The sequence below is a fragment of the Sciurus carolinensis genome, chromosome 13, assembly GCF_902686445.1.
Source record: "Sciurus carolinensis chromosome 13, mSciCar1.2, whole genome shotgun sequence".
NCBI lineage: Eukaryota > Metazoa > Chordata > Mammalia > Rodentia > Sciuridae > Sciurus > Sciurus carolinensis.
The window spans coordinates 87908755-87928811 of record NC_062225.1 but is presented as its reverse complement, the minus strand read 5'-3'; the positions used below and the strand labels follow the sequence as shown (position 1 = coordinate 87928811).

Here is a 20057-nt window from a genome sequence, read left to right as displayed (position 1 = left end):
TCACTTCACAGGGCGGTAGGCAAAGCCTCGAAGACCTGCCCCCACAGCTGTGCTCCCATGGAGCCTCCACCTTGCTGCGAGACGTTATCACGGTTACAAAGACGTTTCCTTCCCTCACCTACTTAACTGTACTGGGCAGACTTGTGACTTCTATTTTGCAGATGAGGAAGCTGAGTGTGGATGGAGGAAATGGGGGCTCAGCTGGCAGTGGTCATTTTCTGAAGCTCTTTCCCTCACAGCATAGAGGACTCATTCTTGGGAACCTCCTGGACACACACAGGGTCTTTGTTAGTCTAGGAAGAGTCTCTTCTGGGGGCAGTAGTTGGATCTCAGGGAAATCGATGTGCTGCTGTGTCTCATGCACAGTTGTCCTGGGAAAACATTCAGGGAACAGCTGTGGTAGGGCTGGGCTCCGTGCCGAGGGGCCTGGAGCAGAGTGGGAACTCCTGCTTCCGGGAAGCAACCTCAGCTGGCGGGAACCACACTTGGGTAAGCTCTGGCTCCAGTGCTAACCAGCACATGCCCTCGGCAAGCTGCTGCCCTTCCTGGGCCTCCGGGTGCCCTCTGAGAAATGAGTGAAGGTGACTGGCTGCCGCCTGTCTCCTGGAGACCACTTAGTTGATGAAATCTGCGGTCAGGCAGACTCGCTGGCTGGTTCAGTCCTGGTCATCATCTTGTTTCAAAGGGCGGAGTGAATGGACTGCCCAGGGCTCCCGAGTCATCTTCAGTGTAAGTGTGTCTCTGACCTGTAATTGTCTGTTTTTAATAAGACTGACGAGCACCCTGGGCTGTGCCGGGCCCCATTGATTACTGGCCTGGTGACTGGACGGCTTCAAAGGAAGGACTGCAAGTCCGAGAAATAGCAAAGAAGAATCAGATCTGGAGCACAGGCCTCTGTGAAGCCCCAGGTCCACGGGTAATGTTTCAGGACACAAAGACATTTTTGCTGTGTTTCCAGAACTGCTGTAAGATTTGAATCAGCAGCCTTGTGGTAGGTAGTGTGGAGTGTCAGGGCCTCGTCCGCGGAGGGAATCAGATACATTGTACATTAGAACAGCCCTTCACAGAGTAAAGAGCACACACACCTTATCTTGGGCCATTCTTATTACAGCCCCAAGGGGAATCAGAAACTCAGACACAATGTGACTTGCCAAGCCACAGGCCAGCACAGGAAGGTTCAGGACTGACCCCACGTCTTCTGACATCAAACTCAGGGCTCTTTGTACTGTGCTATGAGGCACGTTTCATTATGTGTAATGACATTATTATGAGACAGGCTAGAAAGCTTTAAAAAACTATGAATTTTTAAAAATGAAATCCTATATTGGAGGTGGTTGTTAGCATTAGACATAGGTCTTAAAATGGGTATGAGGGCTGGGGAGATAGCTCAGTTGGTAGAGTGCTTGCCTTGCAAGCACAAGGCCCTGGGTTCAATCCCCAGCACTGCAAAAAAAAGAAAAATGGGTATGAGTTTTTTTCATTTTTTACTATTTTAACAGATCATTGCAGAAAATTTGAAAAGAATATAATAAAATGTAAACAAAAAAATAACTCAAACCCTTTTATACCAGTGTATGGGTGTGTCTCTAGAAATTATTTACATGGTTCCTTCCAGTTTTTTCTTAGCCGTTTTGTTGTTGTTTTTGTTGTTTTGGTACCAGGGATTAAACCCAGAGGCACTTTACCCCTGAGCCACACCCCCAGCCCATTTTATTTTTTATTTTCAGACAGGGTCTCACTAAGTCGCTAAGGCTAGCTTTGAATTTGCAATCTGCCTGCCTCAGCCTCCTGAGTTGCTGGGATTATGGGCATGGCTCACCATGCCTGGCTGCATTTTTTTTTTTAATTAGTAGAACTATACTCCAATTATAGTTTGGAATCTGGGTATTTGGGGGGGGTTGGTTTCAGGGGTTTTTTTTTTTTTTTTGCTTTAACTTACATTTTATCACATATATTTTACATGATTGAACTGCAGCAGTAACTCTGTGGTTTGAATGGTTGAATTCCAATTGGACGTAATGGCACATGATTAGGGAATTGTTGGTTAAGAATGTAGCCTTGGAAGTTGTGAAGAAAACAGGGTGCACTCAGGAAGCAGTAACCCTGAGACCTGAACGACCCTTCAACCCTTCGACAAACTGAGGGTGAGTAAGGAATCTAAAAAGACTTTCATGTCAGATGGTGGAGAACCTTGGGCAATGAACAAGGAATTTTAATTTATTCTGTTCTCATTAGAGAATAACACATGTCACATTGTACATATTTAGAAAAATACAAATGTTAACAAACATTTAGAAATAATTCATAGCCCAACTGTCCAGAAATCATTGCTATTAATGTTCTGATAAATGTATAGCTTTCCAGTTTATACACATATTTCTTTTTTCTTCTTTCCTCAAACAAGGACATAAAAACACACATTCTTTTCTCATCTGCTCATAAATTCATTGACTACTTTCTTGGTCATTAAAAATTCTATTGCAATAAAGGTTTTTAAACATTTTCTGCACTGGGACTCTATTTTAAACAAAATCCCACCAGGAACCTCAACGTTCAGAAGGGATAAAAAGAGAGCAGCTCTGCTGAGGACAGGATGGGCTGGAGAGGAAGACGCCCCACTCCAGAAACCCACGCGTGCACGACATCATTTCTATACAACACAGTAAGAACACGGCATTGGGGACCAGTCGGCCTGCTTGGTTGCTCCCAGTTTTTCCTTTGGTAAATTGATGCTCCTTTCTTTGACCACATCCCATTATTATTTCCCAATGAAGGATTTTTAACATGGGGTGTGACATAATCAGAGCTATTAGTGTGAGTATCAAATACAGTAAAATCTTACTTAACTGGAATTTAGCTAACCACAATCCCTAATTAACCAATTTTCTTTTACTCAACTTCGGGAACATAAAAGAGTCTCTGTCTCTTTTTCTCTTTCTGTCTGTCTGTCTGTCTGTCTGTCTCTCTCCCCCTCTCTTTCTCTCATGCACGCACACACAGAGTTATAAAATAGGGACAAATTAACAAATATGTGAAATAACTGCTTTCTAAAAACTATAAAACATTAATGAGAGAAATTTAAAAAGATGAGTATAAGCGACAAGATATACTATACTCATGGATCAAAAGACTTAATTTTATTAAAAAATGTCAATTATCTCCCCAAGTTGGTCTATAGATTTAGCACAAAGATATTCAAAATTTTAGCAGAGCTTTAAAAAATATTTAGTAAACAAATTTTAAAAATTTGTCAGAAGAGCCAAAAATACATTTGAAAAGGAACAAGTTTGGACAACTTACTCTGCCTGGTTTTCAAGGTATAAAGCTAACTATAATCAACATAGTTGGTATTCAAGTGAAGGTTGACATATAGATCAGTGGATCAGAATAGTAAGTTCAGAAACAGACCCAAACATCAATTGCTTTTCAGCAAGGGTACCAACACAATTAAACGTGGGAAAGGATAACCTTGTCAATAAAAGGTGCTATAATAATTGACTGACTGTATGGACACAAATAAACCTTAACCCTTGAAAATTAACTTAAAGTGGATCATAGGCCTAAATGTAAGAGCTACAACTGTAGACCTCATAAAAAACAAAAACAAGCCAGAAGAAACTTAATGATGTTGGGTTAGATAAAGATTTTTAAAATAGGGTGTAAAAGGCAAGAACCGTAAAAGAAAATAATATTTGGACTTCATCAAATTTAAAAATGTTTGCTCTTTGAAAGAACCATTACAAATATGAAAAGCAAAGTCACAGCCTGGGAGGCTATGTTTGCAAAACACATGCCCCAAAATGACTTATATCCAGAAAACACAAAGAATTCTCAAACCTCAATAATAATAAAAGACAATTAAAATTAGGCAGAAATTTTGAGTGGACATTTTATCAAAGAATATATGTAAATGCCAAGTAAACACGCAAAAACATCATTAGTCATGAGGTAAAAGTAAATTTAAACCAAAAGGAGACACTACTACATATCCACTGACGTGGATAAAATAAAAAATACTGACAAGGCCAACTGTTGGCAAGATTGTGGGGCAACAGGACCTCACCTACATGTTGATGCAATCATTCTGGAAACTAGTTCAGCACTTACTTTAAAGTTAACCATTCACTTTCCAAATGACTAAAAAATCTCACTCTTGGACATTTTCTCAAATGTAGTAAAAACATATTATACAAAGATTTGTATATGAACATTTGAAGTAGTTTTGCTCAGAGTAAAGTGAATTTTTCAAAATTTATATCTAAATGGAATACTACTTAGCAATTAATAGTATGAACTACTGATACACATAGCAATGTGGTTGAATCATAAAGGCATTACTAGGTTAAAAAAAAGTCAGATATTTAAAAAAAGTAACAACGTATGCATCCACTTATATAAAATTATAGAAAAGGAAAGCCTGTAGTGACAGCAGACAGCAGATAGGATTAACTGTCATGTTCTCAATCACATTTTGGTAGTAGTTGCACTACTATATACATATGTCAAAATACAGCATTATACTCCTTTTTTTTATGAACACAATATCTACATTTTGTCTATTTAGTTGTTTTTTTTTTTTTTTTTTTTTTTTATGTGGTGCTAGGCAAGTGCTCTACCACTGAGCCACAACCCCAGCCCAGCATTATACTCTTAAAATTAGCTTTGCCCAGCAATGAGTGTGCCTGTAATCCCAGTGGCTTGGGAGGTGAAGACAGGAGGATCACAAATTTAGGGTCAGCCTCAGCAATTTAGGGAGGACCTAAACAATTGACCCTGTCTCAAAATGAAAAATAAAATAAAATAAACAAGGGCCGGGATATGACTCAGTGTTCCTGGGTTCAATCTCCAATACCAACAAAACAAAACAAAACAAAACACAAAAATAAAATTGGTGAGTTTTACTGTAAATGAATTATATTTCTGCTGGCACTTGGATTCATCTTCTGCTTTTTAAAAATCAATCTTCTAGCCACATGGTAGCTTCACATTTAGTGATTCAGAGTTGCAGTGTCTGCTAGTTTCATATATAAAGTTTGTCTTTCTGTTCCCCCCCCCCTTTTTTTTTTAATTTTACTTAGGGGTAATTTTTGAGAGATGAAAGAAGTAGGAACATCTTCCCTCACCATCTTAAACTTGAAAGTCTGATGGGCGGTAGGTAGATCTACCTAGGAGAGCAGTCCTATTTCTTAATGAATTCACTTATACTTGAGACACTGCTCCTGAGTTCCCACAATGATAATCCCCCACTTCCTCTTCTCTATTCCTTTCAACACAAGTATAAAACAATTTCATCAAGTCAGTAGTCAGGTTATACTTTATCGTGATCAGGCAAATGTGTCCATGAGGGAACCAAGACCACTATGCCCAGAACACCTTCATTATTCAGTGCCTCACTTTCACTGGAGTTACTCATTTCTCCCTCCCCCCATTTGTCTGATTTCCAACATACCTACCATTGTTTTGTCTTAACACTGCAGCAAGTCTGCATCAATTCTGTCAATAACATTCTCTACAATCTCAAACATCACATTCCTTTTATTTCTGGAGGTCTCCTTCTTCAAGCCATTCTTCCTTCCATGTGTTCCCATTTAGACATCAAGATGGCAAGATATACTATACTCATGGATTGAAATACTCAGTTTTGTTAAAATGTCAATTATCCTCCCCAAGTTGATCTATAGATTTAACACAAAGATATTCAAAATCTTGGCAGAGCTTTAAAAAAAATTAGTAAGCAAATTTTAAAATTCTATCAGAATAGCCAAAATATTTTTGAAAAGAAACAAAGGACTCACCCTGCCTCTAAGGTTTTACATCCCTGGTTTTCTGGTTCTGTGTGTTCCATTCTTGGTTACTCCCTTGGCTTGTTGGATGATTACCTTCACCAGCTCACTAAGTTAAAGTACAAAAGGAGAAAAATGTAGTTTAGTGGTAGAGCACAGTGCAGGGCTCTGGGTTCAATCCCCAGTACAACAAAACAAAACAAAACCAGGAAAAAGAGAAGTAAAGTATTTTAGTTAATTAATCTCTAAAAAGATCTTACTCTGCTCTCATTTGATGGATGATTTAGCTGAATATAGACGTGTCTGATGTAAATTAAAATACCGAAGGCACTGGTTCCTTGTTCACAAGGTTCCAGTGTTATTGAGAATCTATTTACTTTTGATTCTCTTTTTCTCTCTCTGTAAGTTTATAGTCTCTTATCTGAATCTGGGATATTCTAAAATTTCACAGTGGTACATTTGACCCTGAGTCTTTTTCATTTCTTGAGCTAGCCCTTTTGATTTGGAAGTTTTAGTTCTGGGAAATTTTCTTCTATTGTTTCTTTGACAAATTTATCTCCTTTTTCTTTTCTGGCCTTTTTGGTGTTTGACTTTCCACTTCACAGGCTTAGCTTCTTGCTCTGTATTATTCTTTTTCTACTATTTTCCATCTTTTGGTCTTTTCTGCCCTACTTTCTGACAATTTCAGTTTTTTTTTAATATTAAATTTTTATTTGGATCTCATGTCTTTAACTTTACAGAGATTTTCCTTGTTTTCAGGCATTTTTAAAGCTTTCTTGTTCTTGTTTCATAGGAACAAGATTGTCTCTGCCCTTTTGGGGGAAGTGTTAGTTTGAAGATGTCTCTACTTTCTCCAAATTCTTTTTTCCCATTTATTTGTCTGTTTCATTTTCTGCCTTTTAAGTTAGAAGCTTTCTCAGTGTCTGGAGGTTCTTGACCATCAGCTCTTAGATTTCTAGAACTTGGAAAGCTCTTTGCTCAAAAAGAGCTAGCAGAGCCAAGGGGCAGTCTCCCAGATCTACTGCAGAGAAGACCAGCCTCCTGCCTGGGGTGGGGGCTAGAGCTGCCCTGGTGTTCTAGAAAGGGAATACTTGGATTTCTATTCTTCAGCTTCCCGCTGAGCTTGCTGTCCCACCCACCCACTCTCACACTCCTCTTCAGTGACCACCCACCAGTCCTTGAGGACTTACTCTCTCTTACTCTGTTATTTTAGTGTGGGCTAGGGAGGTAAAAAAGAAAAGAAAAGAAACAATGCATTATTTCAATCTGGCTGCCCTGTCTCAGTGCTAAGAGCCCAAATGAGGCTCAGAGGGGGCTTCCCTACCCTCTAGTTCCCCAGGACTCCCAAGTCACTGCTTCAGTCTGCATCTCAGTCTCCTTGTCTGTAAAATGAAAGAATGGAACTAGAAGAATGATAAGGGCTGGGGAGATAGCTCAGCTGGTAGAGTGCTTTCCTCGCATGCACAGGGCCCTGAGTTTGAACCCCAGTACCGCAAAAAAAAAAAAAAAAAAGTTAAAAACTCTATTTGGAAATTTTATGTTTCAAGAAAGCAGAACCTGGTTTCCGTGACTATTTTATTTATCGATCGTTTATTTACTTATGCTCTATCACTCCTTTTTGTATAACCAAAGTCTGTGGGCAAGGCTGGCTGCACAGTGTATGCCTGCCACAGTCCCAGGCCTCTGCACTCAGCGCGACCCCTGCTTGGTTTAACCCTCTTGTCAGGATCTTAAAATTCCTATTGATATTTGAACAGTGGTTCCTTCATTTTCATTTTGTGCAAGGTCTCCCAAGTTAGTCACCAAGTCTAGTCACTGGATGGTCTGAAGTCAAAATCATCTTTCAAAGACCCGAATGCCCATGGCCAGAGTTGCCATGTCTGTCAACCCTGCTTCCTAGAAGGGAGGGAGGAGAAAGACTATGTTTGCCTCAAGACTATAAATGGAAACCAGCCCCACCCCACCTGCAAAGGTTCTGCAACCTACTGAGATCTTATCATCCGAGACTTGGGGAACTCCTGAGTTATTTAGCCATGCTCCAAGCATCTCTGCCCCATTTCAGGCTGATTTACTGTTTTATTGGATGTGCCCTCACTCCCAGTCGATGCCTTGGCACAGCAGTTTTGCCATCAGAGCACTTTATTCCTTCATCCATCCCTAGCTAAGGAAACTTGCGCGAAGCACCTACTGTGTTAGCAGAAAGAGCAGGCTCATTGGAACAGGCAGAACTCTTCCAGATTCCCTCTCAGCCTCCTGCTGGCGGTGTAACCTGATTTGACCTCCTGAGCCCCAGGGTCCTTTATGTGGTTTAATGACCAGATAATGAGTACCTCCCAACTTCGTTATGAGATAACCTGGACGATGGGCCTGGTACAGTGCTGGGACAGAGGAGGGGCCTAGCAAATGTTCCTTCTTTTACCCTCTTCTGTAACACCATGCCAGTCACGGAGGGGTCAGCCTCAGTGAGGGACAGGACAGGCCACCACTGGGTTAGAGCACTCAGAGGATCCACTTGGGATCCACTTGGTACTCTCTTCTCTCCAGCAGGGAGCAAGGAGGTTCATATGCATGAGGATGTCAAGGACGATGCTTGCTCTCCGGAATATCCCCGTGCTTTGTGATTAGCATTTAATAGGTTCCCAGAAAGCTTTGAAGATAATAATATGTCTACACCTCCCTTTCAACAGATGATCTTGAAGTGATATATTTATGTCAGTAATGAAATTGGGAGGTTCTTGTAAGGAGCCAAGGCCTGTTTCTTATCTTAAGAAAACTTAAGGTCTAGTTATGAAAATTAAGGCCACAGAGAGGAGTGGCACCAGAATCTGTCCTCAGAAATGCCTCCTTGACAAAGTTGTTTCATGGGATGATGGAGTAAATTAAACCTAATGACACATTATGGAATTTGTAGCCCATTTTTCGGTTTACAAAAGTTTCTATGAAGTCCTTGCATATCTATTATCCCACGTGCACCTTACCACCTCGTAAGGTGGTTTGGTAAATCTACCACCCCTGTACTATGGCAGAGAAACTGAGTCCCAGAGACGTGACTTGTCCCAGTCATATAGCCAGTAGGTAATTGTCAGGGTCAGTATTCTGATCTACCCTCTTAATTATAGGGTCTTTGATATTTGGCCTCTTTGAGATAGTACTTGGCAATTCCACACTCCACAGAACTCTTTAAACTTTTAGCTGAGTTGTGCTGGGTTCCAAGGGTGGATGTTGGCAGGGCTGGGGGTGAGGAGAAGGAGGTAGGCCCAGCTCTAACACGGCCACACCAGCAGACCAGGGCCCCAGCCTGGCTACGAGGTGACCACATTCCTTGAATTCCCATGACCTGACCACAGAAGATAATGCAGCCCCTGGGGTGGCCTCATGGGGGCAAATCTGTCCCTCCCACCCCCTCACGGCACTCCCGTCATCCTCTCCTCCTCTACGTAACCGGCACTTCATCTGCCTTCCCACACAAGACCTGCCCTGGTTTGTCTTTTTAACCCTCCCTTCAGCTATGCCCAGTTCTTGGCCCTTGTAGGGAGCGTGGTCCCTGCTCTCCTCTCTCTTCCTCCTCCCACCTGCCTTGAACCCCCAGCCAAGCTCTCCTCTGGCTGGACTGGAATCGCTCTCCTCAAGGCCTTGCCCTTGCTGAGTCCTGCGCTGAGCTGCCCCGACTCTTCGGCACTGGACAGTTCCTTCTGGAACTGGCCCTCTGGCCACCACATTCCTCTGGTTCTCCTCCATCTCCGACATCTTTGCTGGATTGTCCTGCTCTGCTTGACTTCTAAGGCTACAGCGTCCTGTGTCCCAGCCCCGGCTCCCTTTTCTCATCTGCCATCCGCTCTCAGTCTCTAGGAGTCTTCTGTGTCGCAGGCTTTAAGTCCTCCTTACACCCTAGGGACGCCGCCTTCACACCCAGGCAGAGCATCTTGTCACACTTCCAGCTCGGGTGTCCGGCTTCCTGTGCAGCAGCTCCGCGGGCATTTCCAGTGAACCCGGCTCGCTTCCCGGCCCACATCCTGCTTTACCCCGGCCTGCTCACAGCCATCTCAGAGACGGGTTCCCCCACCCCGCTATGTCACCTTTGATTCTCTCTTTCTCACAGCTGCATCAAGTCCATCATTGGCTCCACCTTCAAAATCAGTCTGTTCCTCTTTGCCCCATCCAGTACCACCAACTCAAAGCCATGACAGCCCCTTCTCTTTCTACCTGCGTCCTCACTGGTCTGGTCTTTATACCGCAGCCTGCATGGGACATGGAAGCATAGACTGAACTACATCACTCCTCCATTTAAGATCTTCTGATGAACCTTGCACCATGGCACATACCTGCAATCCCGGGAGGCTGAGGCAGGAGGATCACAAGTACGAGGCCAGCCTCCGCAACTTAGTGAGCCCCTGTTTCACTAAGGTCTGGGAATGTAGCTCAGTGGTTAAGCACCCTGAGTTTAATCTCCAGGACCAAAACACAAAATCCTTCAATGACTTCTTAACATGTCAGGATTAAATCAAAAAGCCTAACTGTGGCCTCAGAGGGAATATTCAAATACCCATATTCAACAATGAGTGGAGGAATTATATCCATATGTACACTTCTATATAAATCAAAATTTACAAATATATTCCTGAGGCTGGGGTTGTACTACAGGGGTAGATGTTTATGTAACATATGCAGGAAGGCCCTGGGTATATACACATATACATTCCTTTGTATCTTCTAACCAAACTTTATTTATATAATAAACTGCTTACAAAATGATATAACACACAGCATTTATCGAATCTGTATAATTCCTGTCATCTATTAGTTTTCAGGAATTACCGGCATGATTGTTTAGCTTTCCATGTTCCCACTAAGTAAATGATGATGTCACCAGAACTATGATTTGACGGAGGAAACCACAATATTTTCCTTCAGTAACTTCCCCATTAAAATCAGTAGCCGTGGGCTGGGAAGATAGCTCAGTTGGTAGAGTGCTTGCCTTGCAAGTACAAGGTCCTGAGTTCAATCCCCAGCACCACAAAAAAAAAAAAAAAAAAAAAAAAAATCAGTAGCTGCTTGGCATTATGTAGTCTAAAAATGGAGAATTTCTATTAATAACAACAATATTGTTTATGGTAATGAATCAAACCTCAGACTCCAGCAAATGAAGGGCAATTACAGTAAATTTTTCCTGATCCTTCTGATATCATCTTAGATTGCTACACTTTCAACATCTCATTGAATTGGCTACATCTCAGAAGCCTTTTATGGAATGCTGTCTTTAGTTAGGTGGACTCCAATCCTTCCCGTCAGAATCTAAACTCTGTGGCTAAAACAGTGCTCCTACCAGGCTACTTGGTTTTGACGACTATCTTGGCCACTTACATAAACTTTTTTTAAACATATATATATTTCTTAGTTGTAGGGGACACAATACCTATATTTTTATGTGGTGCTGAGAATCAAACCCACGGCCTCACGCAAGCTAGGCTGGCACTCTACCACTGAGCCACAACCCCAGCCCAACTTACATAAACTTTAAAAGGCTCTCTTTCAGTTTTCTCATCTGTAAAATGGGCTGATGATAATGATACTCAAATGAGTTAATCACCTGGCTCAAAAAAATGCTAGGTGGGCATTAACTCTCACTTCCTTAATGTTGCTTTGTCCTTGACTCCAAGGTACGTGGTGGATTTTAACAAATGTGTCCCCTTACGTGAAGGCAGAAAGCAGTTAACCACAGTGAGAAGGCTTCGTGCACCCTGGAGTCCTCAAAACCTCAGTCATCTCCTGAGTCCCTTCCTCCCTCCATGGCTTCCCCTCTGATAGGACTGCTCACTATTCCAACCCCAATGACAGGCTGGCCTGGGCGAAGCCCCACTGGGAAAGGTCTGCTTCCCCAGTCTCTCCTGATTTTCTCTGGGTCAAATTTGTGAGTTGTAATCCCCACTTGCTGGCACAGGGTTGGTGGCCAGGGCAGCCAGGGCTGGATGGTACCAGTGGACCCACCAGGAAGCCCTCCTCTCCTCCCTGCCAGGAGCACACAACGGTGGCCAAGAGGTGGGACTTCAGGGGATGCCTGGTGTTGGTATTTTAGCACACGGATCCAGGCTGTCTGGATGCACTGCCTGAATAGGAGCCCTTCGGGAAGACGGGCCATCAGGCCTGGGCCAGAGAGGCCCTCGTCTCCACCTCTCACCCTTTGCCCTCTGGCTACATTGGCCTCCTTTGGTTTCTCAAGCTTCCACTGGGTCTTGCCTCAGGGCCTTCTCATCTCCCTAGGATCTATTCCCCCAGTGATGGTCCTCCCGGGCGAGGCGCCCACCCGCTTCCCAGCTCTGCTCTAGCTGCCCTTCTACCGAAGGCTCTCACTGGTGACTATAAAAATTTGCTTTCCCCACACCAGTCGCTCTGTATTCATATCCCGATTTCTTTTACAGCATTTACCATTCATTCCCTAAAGTTATATTTTATATTGATGTCTTCTACCATCCTGTCATGATAAATGTGGCTAAATGCAGATAACAAATACTGTTGCAAATATTGTTTGAAGACAGAAAACATCACTGAAGGTTTCAAACAAACAAGTCTTAGAACAAATGACACATTTGAAACTCTGCTATGCAGGTGGATAAAAAAGAAACGTTCCCAACACATCTGTGCTCCTGCGAGTGGCTAGATTTCATTCCAATAACTGACAGCAGAAAGAACTTCTTGTGAGGAGGTGGGAAGGTGCACCAGGGAGCACATAATCTAGGAAATAAGTAATTTCTCTGATAAAAACAACATTTTGTGTTACATTGTGTCTGTGTAACCAGTGAAGAAATGTCTGCTTTGACTAGGATTATAAAGGACCCTCAGGTAAGAGGCAGGCAGGGTCCTCCGCTGCCTCCGTTTCCAGCAGGAACAGCAGCAAAAGTGGAAGGAAGAAGGGCACACCCTGTGGCAGAGTGGCATGGCATCATTAGTTTCACGTGCACGTGGCCATGCAGACACCATGGATCACTGCCATCATCTGAATGAGCTGGCGAATGTCCACGGAAGTCCTCTGCTCCCCACAGAAGGCTGGATATCTCAAGGCAAAATGCTTCCAAGACATGTCAGACCCGCAGATGAGTTTAGTCTTTTCTTTTTAAAGAAGAGAAGTAGCCGGGGATGAGGAGAGACCGTCTGTAGCGTAAGACCTGGCAGACTCCTGGAATTTTGAATGCACTGAATGTGTCCCTTTGGGGTAAAGGAGAAGTTTTACCAAAGTTAACAGCAGAAGTCTGGGGGCGCCGCCTGGCTTTATCTTTCTATTTACGACTGTCAACAGCAATGGGCCCTCTCAAGGAAGCCGTGCCCTGGATTTCTGATTCACCTCTGCAGCTTCCAAGAGATTCTATGCACAGCCCCGCCCCTCGCCGCCCTCAGCTGAGGACGCGCTTCCCTGGCAGCACTCGGAAGACACCTTCCACCACATCCTCGCCGCCCTCACAGCGCCGTCTGTCTGTCTGCCTCACTCTCCCCTTTCCTGGCCCTGCTGCAGATGATGGTCTGTGCTCAGATCCGGTTCCCTCTTGCCAGCTCAGTGCCGGCCCCTGAAATCCTTGCCTTTCTCTTCTGCATTATAATTTTCTTCCTCCAAAGGTTCATTTCTTTGAACTTAAGTAAGCCTAGAAAAAACAGACAAATAAAAGTCTCTTTTGACTTTACATCATCTACAGGCAATGGCTTCTGTTTCTGTGTGCAACCAGACCTTTCATTAGAGTGGTCCACACTCTTCTCTCATCTGTTCGTTTTAAACACACTCTCCTCTGCTTTCTCACTCCACTGAAGCCGCTCTTTTCTGGGTCACTGACGACCTTCACGTCCAGGTCTGGTGATCAGTGCCCATCTTGCTCGTACTGCATCCTCAGGATTATGGAAGCGGAGATGGCTTCCTGCTTTTGTGCATGGTTTCTTCGCTTGGCTTCCAGGACACCTTGCGCTATTGGTTTTCCTTCTACCTCTTGGGCTCCTTTACTGGTCTCAGGCCTCAGACCTTTTTCTCTACGGACACCCACAGCCTTAGTAATCTTGTCCAGGCTCTTGCCTCCCAAGTTTATAGCTCCAGTTGTGCTATTTTCCCTGAACATCAAACCCATCTATCAACATGGTATTCAGCACCTCCACCTGGGCATGGGATAGGCATCACTGACTTAGCATGTCCCAAACTGAGCTCTTGCTTCTCCCTCCAAACTCTCTCCTGTACCCACACGTAAGTCTTCCCATCCAGTAAATGCCAACTGCCTTCTAACAGTGGGTCAGACCCAAATTTTGCAGCTATCCTCAACTCATTTCTTTCAGAGCCCACATCCAAGCTGCTAGGAAAGACTTTTGCTTATACTTTTTCTTCTGCAGTGCTAGGGATCAAGCCCAGGGCCTCGTGCATGTTGGGCAAGCTTTCTAACACCAGGCTATAGAGCTACGCCCCCAGTCCCTGCTTAGACCTTTTACACATGCCCAGAAGTTGACCCCTTCTCAACAATGTCCCACGTCACCTGCCAGCATCCCACATCTGGCTTGTTTCAGGACCCTCCTAAGGGGTCTCCTGGTCCCCTTGCTTCCTTATAACCTATTCTTCACACACCCAGGGGATCCTTCTGAAATGTAAGCCAGATCCTGTCGGTCCTCTGCTTTCTGACTCACTCCAGGACTGGCCCCAGCCCTCTCCCACCTGTACCTCCCCAAAACCTTCCTGCTTATTAAAGGCCACCTTTCCATCTCAAGGTCTTTGTACCTGGTGTGTGTCCCTCATTCCCTGCATGGCTGGGTCCCCCACTGCTAAAGTTTCTCTTGAATGTCACCTCCAATTGGAGGAGTGTCCCTAGATGGTTTTGTCTACATAGTAGCCCTCACCCCTACCTCCCATATGTCTATTCTGCACTTTGTATCCTGCTTTATTTTTCTTAACAACAGTTTTTTTCTCCACTCAATGTATTTTATAAACATGTATTTACATATTTATTATGTCTCCCCAGCTGGATTATCAGCTTCACAAAGTAGATATTTTTGTTGTTGCTTTATTCTCTGTGTCTGGTACACCTCGGCATTCATTTTAAGAATGAGTGTTAACTGAATTAGAACAAATTATATTCCAGCTTTTATAATTATGTCAAAATGAATCCTATTGTCATATATAACTAAAAAGAATGAATAAAAAAGACAGTGCATGTTTGCAAATATTTCCATTGTCATGAAACCCTTGGTTCTATGTGTCTTTGCAAAGAATCTTTTACTGTTGCAACTTTCAGTAAAAGTTAGTAAAATAAATTGAACATAGGGCCAGAACTACAAACCACTGCACAACATTGTGGTAAATCATAATTTAAAAAAATAGTAACTCTTCCATTACATAACTGTTACTAATATTTTCAGAGAAAGTCATTATGTTGACAAAGTAAATTATTTAAATTTTTATCTCATCATTTTAGTATTTCTAGTATATGTATCTAAAATGTACTTCACTAAAGCAGACCTACGTGTGTACATGAATACATACACATCTAACAGGGATGCATGTTCAAAAGTTTTTTCAGATTCATTGTAATGGAGAGGAGGAGGTGTGAGGATAGGAATAGACCCAGACATGTGTTTTAGGTTTTGTTGCATCACCATTGACTCCAACAACTGATTTTTGCAGTTTAGCTATTTCTGTGTAACAAACTATCTCAAAATTTAGTGACTTAAATTAATAGCCAAGCTGGGCTTGCTGGTGCACGCCTGTAATCCCGGCAACTCTGGAGGCTGAAGCAGGATTGCAAATTCCAGACCAGTCTGGACAATTTAGTGAGATCCTGTCTCAAAAATAAAAAATAAAAAGCCTGGAGATGTAGCCCAGTAGTAAAGCACCCCTGGGTTCCATCCCCCGTGCTGGGGGTTAGGAGGACAATAGCCAAACCACCAGTAAGGAAACTGAGACAGGGGGATTACAAGCTCAAAGACTAGCCTGGTAACGTAGCAAAAGGGCCTGGGGCTGCAGCCTGGTGGCAGTGTCCCTGGTTCAATCCCCAGTACTGCCAACAAACAGAAAACCAGAGTTGTTTGGTGGACTCTCAATTCTGTTCCACTTAGCAACATCGGGGGCATTCACTTGGCTTCATACTGGGCTGGGAGGTCAAAGAAGCCTCACTCACTTGTGTGATACTGCGTCTTCGAGGGGGCCTCTCCATTGCCGGCTCGGGCTTCCTCACCGCACAGCTGTCTCAAGGTAGCTGGACTCGCCATGGCTGCTGACTTTTAGAAACCAGTATTTCAAGAAGAGCAAAACCGGAAGTTGCAAAGACATTGCTATGAAAATTGTGCAAAATCATTGAAATAGCATTCTATTGGCCAAGTCTGGTGGGGGAAATGGATGTCATCTTTCAATGGGAAAGCCATTCAATTCAAAGCCATTTTTATTCTATTATAGGCTTGTTTTGCACCTTGTTATGTTTATGAATTCATTTATGTTGCTGTATGTAGCAGTTTTTTGTTTTTGTTTTTTCTTTGGTAAAGAATTTAAACCAGGGGCCCTCTACCACTGAGATATAGCCCCAACGCTTTATTTTTATTTTGAGATAGGATCTTGCTAAGTTGCAGAGGTTGACCTTGAATTTGCAATCCTCCTGCCTCAGCCTCCATATCAGGATATAGATATGCGCAAGTGTATCACACTTATTCACTCTTTTTATTACAATGTTCCATTGCTTCCCCATATCACAATTAATCTATTCTCCCATGGATGTATATTTTTGTAATTTTTTGCTATTATGAAGAAAACTTTTAGAAAATAAGTGTACATATCTTGGTGATCCTATAAACTCAGTTCTTTTTTATACGTCTAGGAGTGGAGTTGGGGGGTCTAATTAACACGTATTTGGCTTTGCTTCCCAAATACTTCTACCAACTTATCAGCATAGAAGAGATACAATTTATCCATATTCTTGCCAAATCTTGATATTGTCAGACTTTTTACTTTTAGTCATTCAGCTGGGTGTGTAGTGATTCTTAGTGTGGTTTTAATTTGCACTTTTACAATGAGTAATGGTGTTGAGCAACTTTTCATTTATTTACTAACCTTTTAGCTTTCCTCTTTTGTGAACTACCTATTCTTTTGTCTATTTTTTTTTTTTTAGTTGTTGATGGACCCTTATTTTGTTCATTTATTTATATGTGGTGCTGAGAATTGAACCCAGTGCCTCACACATGCTAGGCAAGCACTCTACCACTAAACCACAACCCCAGCCCTCTTTTGCCGACTTTTTTTTTTTGTGTGTGTGGTGCTGGGAATTGAACCCAGGGCGTTGTGCATTCGAGGCAGGCCCTCTACCAACAGAGCTATATCCCCAGCCCCTCTTTTGCCTACTTTTAATGGGAATATTTTAATTGATTTTTAGGAAATCTTCATTTTTATGTGTCTTGTTGAATTTATACACTATGAAAATCTCCTCAGTCTTTAATTTGCCTCACTGATGTGTTTTGATAAAGTGGAGTTCTTAATTTTAATGAAATCAGATTTAATAATCTTTTCTTTCCTGGGTAGTTCTTTTTGTGCCCTGTTTACAAAATCTACTCCACCACAAGTCAAAAAGATATTTGCTTGTAGTTTTTTCTTTTTCCTGGAAGCTATATGGTTTTACTTATTACATGTAAGTCTTTGATCCATTCAAATTAATTTGTGTAAGAGGTCAATAATGTTTTGTTGTGAATGTCCAATTGATCCAGAACCATTTATTAAAAACCTTTCCCCACTGAATTTTAGTAGCACTTTGTTGTAAATCAGGTCTTATGTGTACTTATGGGTCATTTTCCAGACATTCTAGTCTATTCTGTTGAACTTTTGTTCTATCCTTGTATTTAAATTACTCTTTTATTTTTCTAGATTTTTATTTATCTACACATTTATTTATTTATTTATATCTACTTTTTTTTTTTTGGTGCTGGGGATTGAACCCAGAGCTCGCACATGGTAGATATTTTGGTCAGGTTTTTTTTGCAGCTGTGACCAAAAGACCTCACAAGAACAGTTTTAGATGAGGAAAAGTTTATTTGGGGGCTCATGATTTCAGAGGTCTCAGTATATAGACAGCAGGCTCCATTTCCCAGGGCTCAAGGTGAGGCCGAATATCATGGAAGAAGAGTGTGGAGGAGAGAAGCGGCTCAGGACATGATCAGGAAACAGAGACTTCACTTGCCAAATACAAAATATGTACCTCCCCAAAGTCCGCCTCCTCTGCCTTCAGTAACCACTCAGTTAATCCCCATGAGGGGATTAATGCACTGATTGGGTTAAAGCTCTCATAACCCAAACATTTCACCTCTGAATGTTCTTACATTATCTCACACATGAGCTTTTGGGGGACATCTCACATCTAAACCATAATACTAGGCAAATACTCCATCATATTTATGTTATTTTTAAAATGTAAACTAATCTTGCATTCCTAGAAAAAAACCCAACTTGGTGTGACATATTATTTTATTTACATATTGATGAACACAACAAAGAATAGTTGTTCAACTTGCTGATTGTTTGGAACTTTTGTGGCCAAGATTCTGAGACAGATCTTTAATTTTGACTTACCTTGAAACATCTCTGTCAGGTTTAGGTGTCAAGGTTATACTTGCTTCATAACGTGTGCTGATAAGTTCTCTTTCTCTTTCCATTGCTTGGGAGAGTATAAGATGGATGTTATTTCTCTCTTAAAAGTTTGATTGAACTTATCAGCTAGTTATGCCATTTGAGACTGGTGTTTTCTTTTTTCTTGTTTGTTTTTTTTTGGGGGGTGCTGGGGATCGAACTCAGGGCCTTGTGCTTACAAGGCAAGCACTCTACCGACTGAGCTATCTCTCCAGCCCCTGGTGTTTTCTTTGTGACAGTATTTTTTAACTTTTGAGTTATCTCCTAAATAGCTACGAATTGTTCAGATTTTCTATTTCTTCTTTTTTTTACTTTTTTGGTATCAGGGATTGAATCCAGGGATGCTTAACCACTAAGCCACGTCCATAATTTATTTTGAGACAGGATCTGGCTAAGTTGCTTAGGGCCTCACAAAGTTGCTGAGGTTGGCTTTGATCTTGCCATCCTCGTGCCTCAGCCTCCCAAGCCACTGGGATTACAGGAGTGTGTCACTCAGCTTTTAGTTCTCCTATACACTTTGATAATTCATGTTTTATCAGGAACACTCGTGCTTTCTTCTGAATTGTCTAGTTTATCAGTCTAGAGTTGTTCACAGTATCCTCTTATGTGTTTATGGTATTTATAGTGTTGCCACTTATATTGTCCCAGTATTGGTTAATTTTGCTTTCCTTCTTGTTCAATGTTTTCAGGTCCATTGAATTTATCAGTCTTTTCAAAGAGTTAATGTTAGCTTGTGAACTCTTCTTTCATTTGAATGCTTGCTTTCTCTATTATTAATTGCTTTTTGAAAATGTCCTTTCCATTACTATTCAGTGTAACCTTTTTGAACTTTTTTTTCTTAGTTGGTGATGGATCTTTATTTATTTATATGCAGTGCCGAGAATCTCCCAGTGCCTCACACCTGCTGGGCAAGCACTCTACCACTGGCTACAACCCCAGCCCCTAAACTTCTTGAAACGTATGCCTATGTCAAAAATCCTCTTCTTGCTGAGACCTTTCTGGATGGCCCATTTCAAACTGAACCCACTTCACTCTATTCCCTTCTTTTCTCTTTCTACGGCACGCATCACCATTTATGTATTTCCCTTTTTACTTTTGTCTCTTTGCACCTGTTTGATCGCGGCTGAGTCCCCAGACCTGTTGGCGTTCAACGAGTCCAGCAAGGACTGGGTTCAGGAAGGAGGCTGCAGGGCGGCGTTACCCGGCCTGGCCCAGGTGCGAAGGGATCGCAGGTCGTATCTAATTCTTACAGAGGAGGAAACCGCGGCAGGTAAGCGGGGAGAGAGGCGAAGAGAACCCCCTAACTCAACTGCATGGGCTCTTTCCCCCAACCCCGAGTAGTCTCCCGGAAAAATGCAGAACGGGTGGAGCGACCGAGGGGTCCGGGTCCAGCGCGGGAACCCGGCCTCGCTTCGCCGCCCTCGCAGCCCGAGGGGCAGGTGGTCTGGGACCCAGGGCCGTCAGCAGGGTGCGCGACCGCATCGCCCGCTTGCCCACTGGAAACTTTTGTTCCCCGAGGCCCCGGAAGGGACGTCGTCCGGAGGGGGCGCGGGTTTGCGGAGCTTCGCCCGGGAGCGCCCGGGTGGGCGCCAGAACTCACAGCCCGGGGTCTGCGTTTCCGGCCGGAGGGCTCCTCCTGCGGCTCCCGGAAGCGG

At 42.8% G+C, this 20057-nt stretch overlaps 1 long non-coding RNA gene across 1 annotated transcript in view; it reads right to left on the bottom strand.

Moving 5' to 3' along the window:
• Nucleotides 1-16028, bottom strand: part of LOC124963399 (uncharacterized) — a 63756-nt gene extending 47728 nt beyond the window's left edge. Inside the window, exons 1-2 of the long non-coding RNA XR_007104727.1 lie at nucleotides 15917-16028; nucleotides 5796-5892 (exon numbers count right to left, since the gene is read on the bottom strand). This is a non-coding gene — a long non-coding RNA (uncharacterized LOC124963399). The remainder of the gene's footprint in view (nucleotides 1-5795; nucleotides 5893-15916) is intronic.
• Between the last annotated feature and the right edge of the window lie 4029 nt (nucleotides 16029-20057).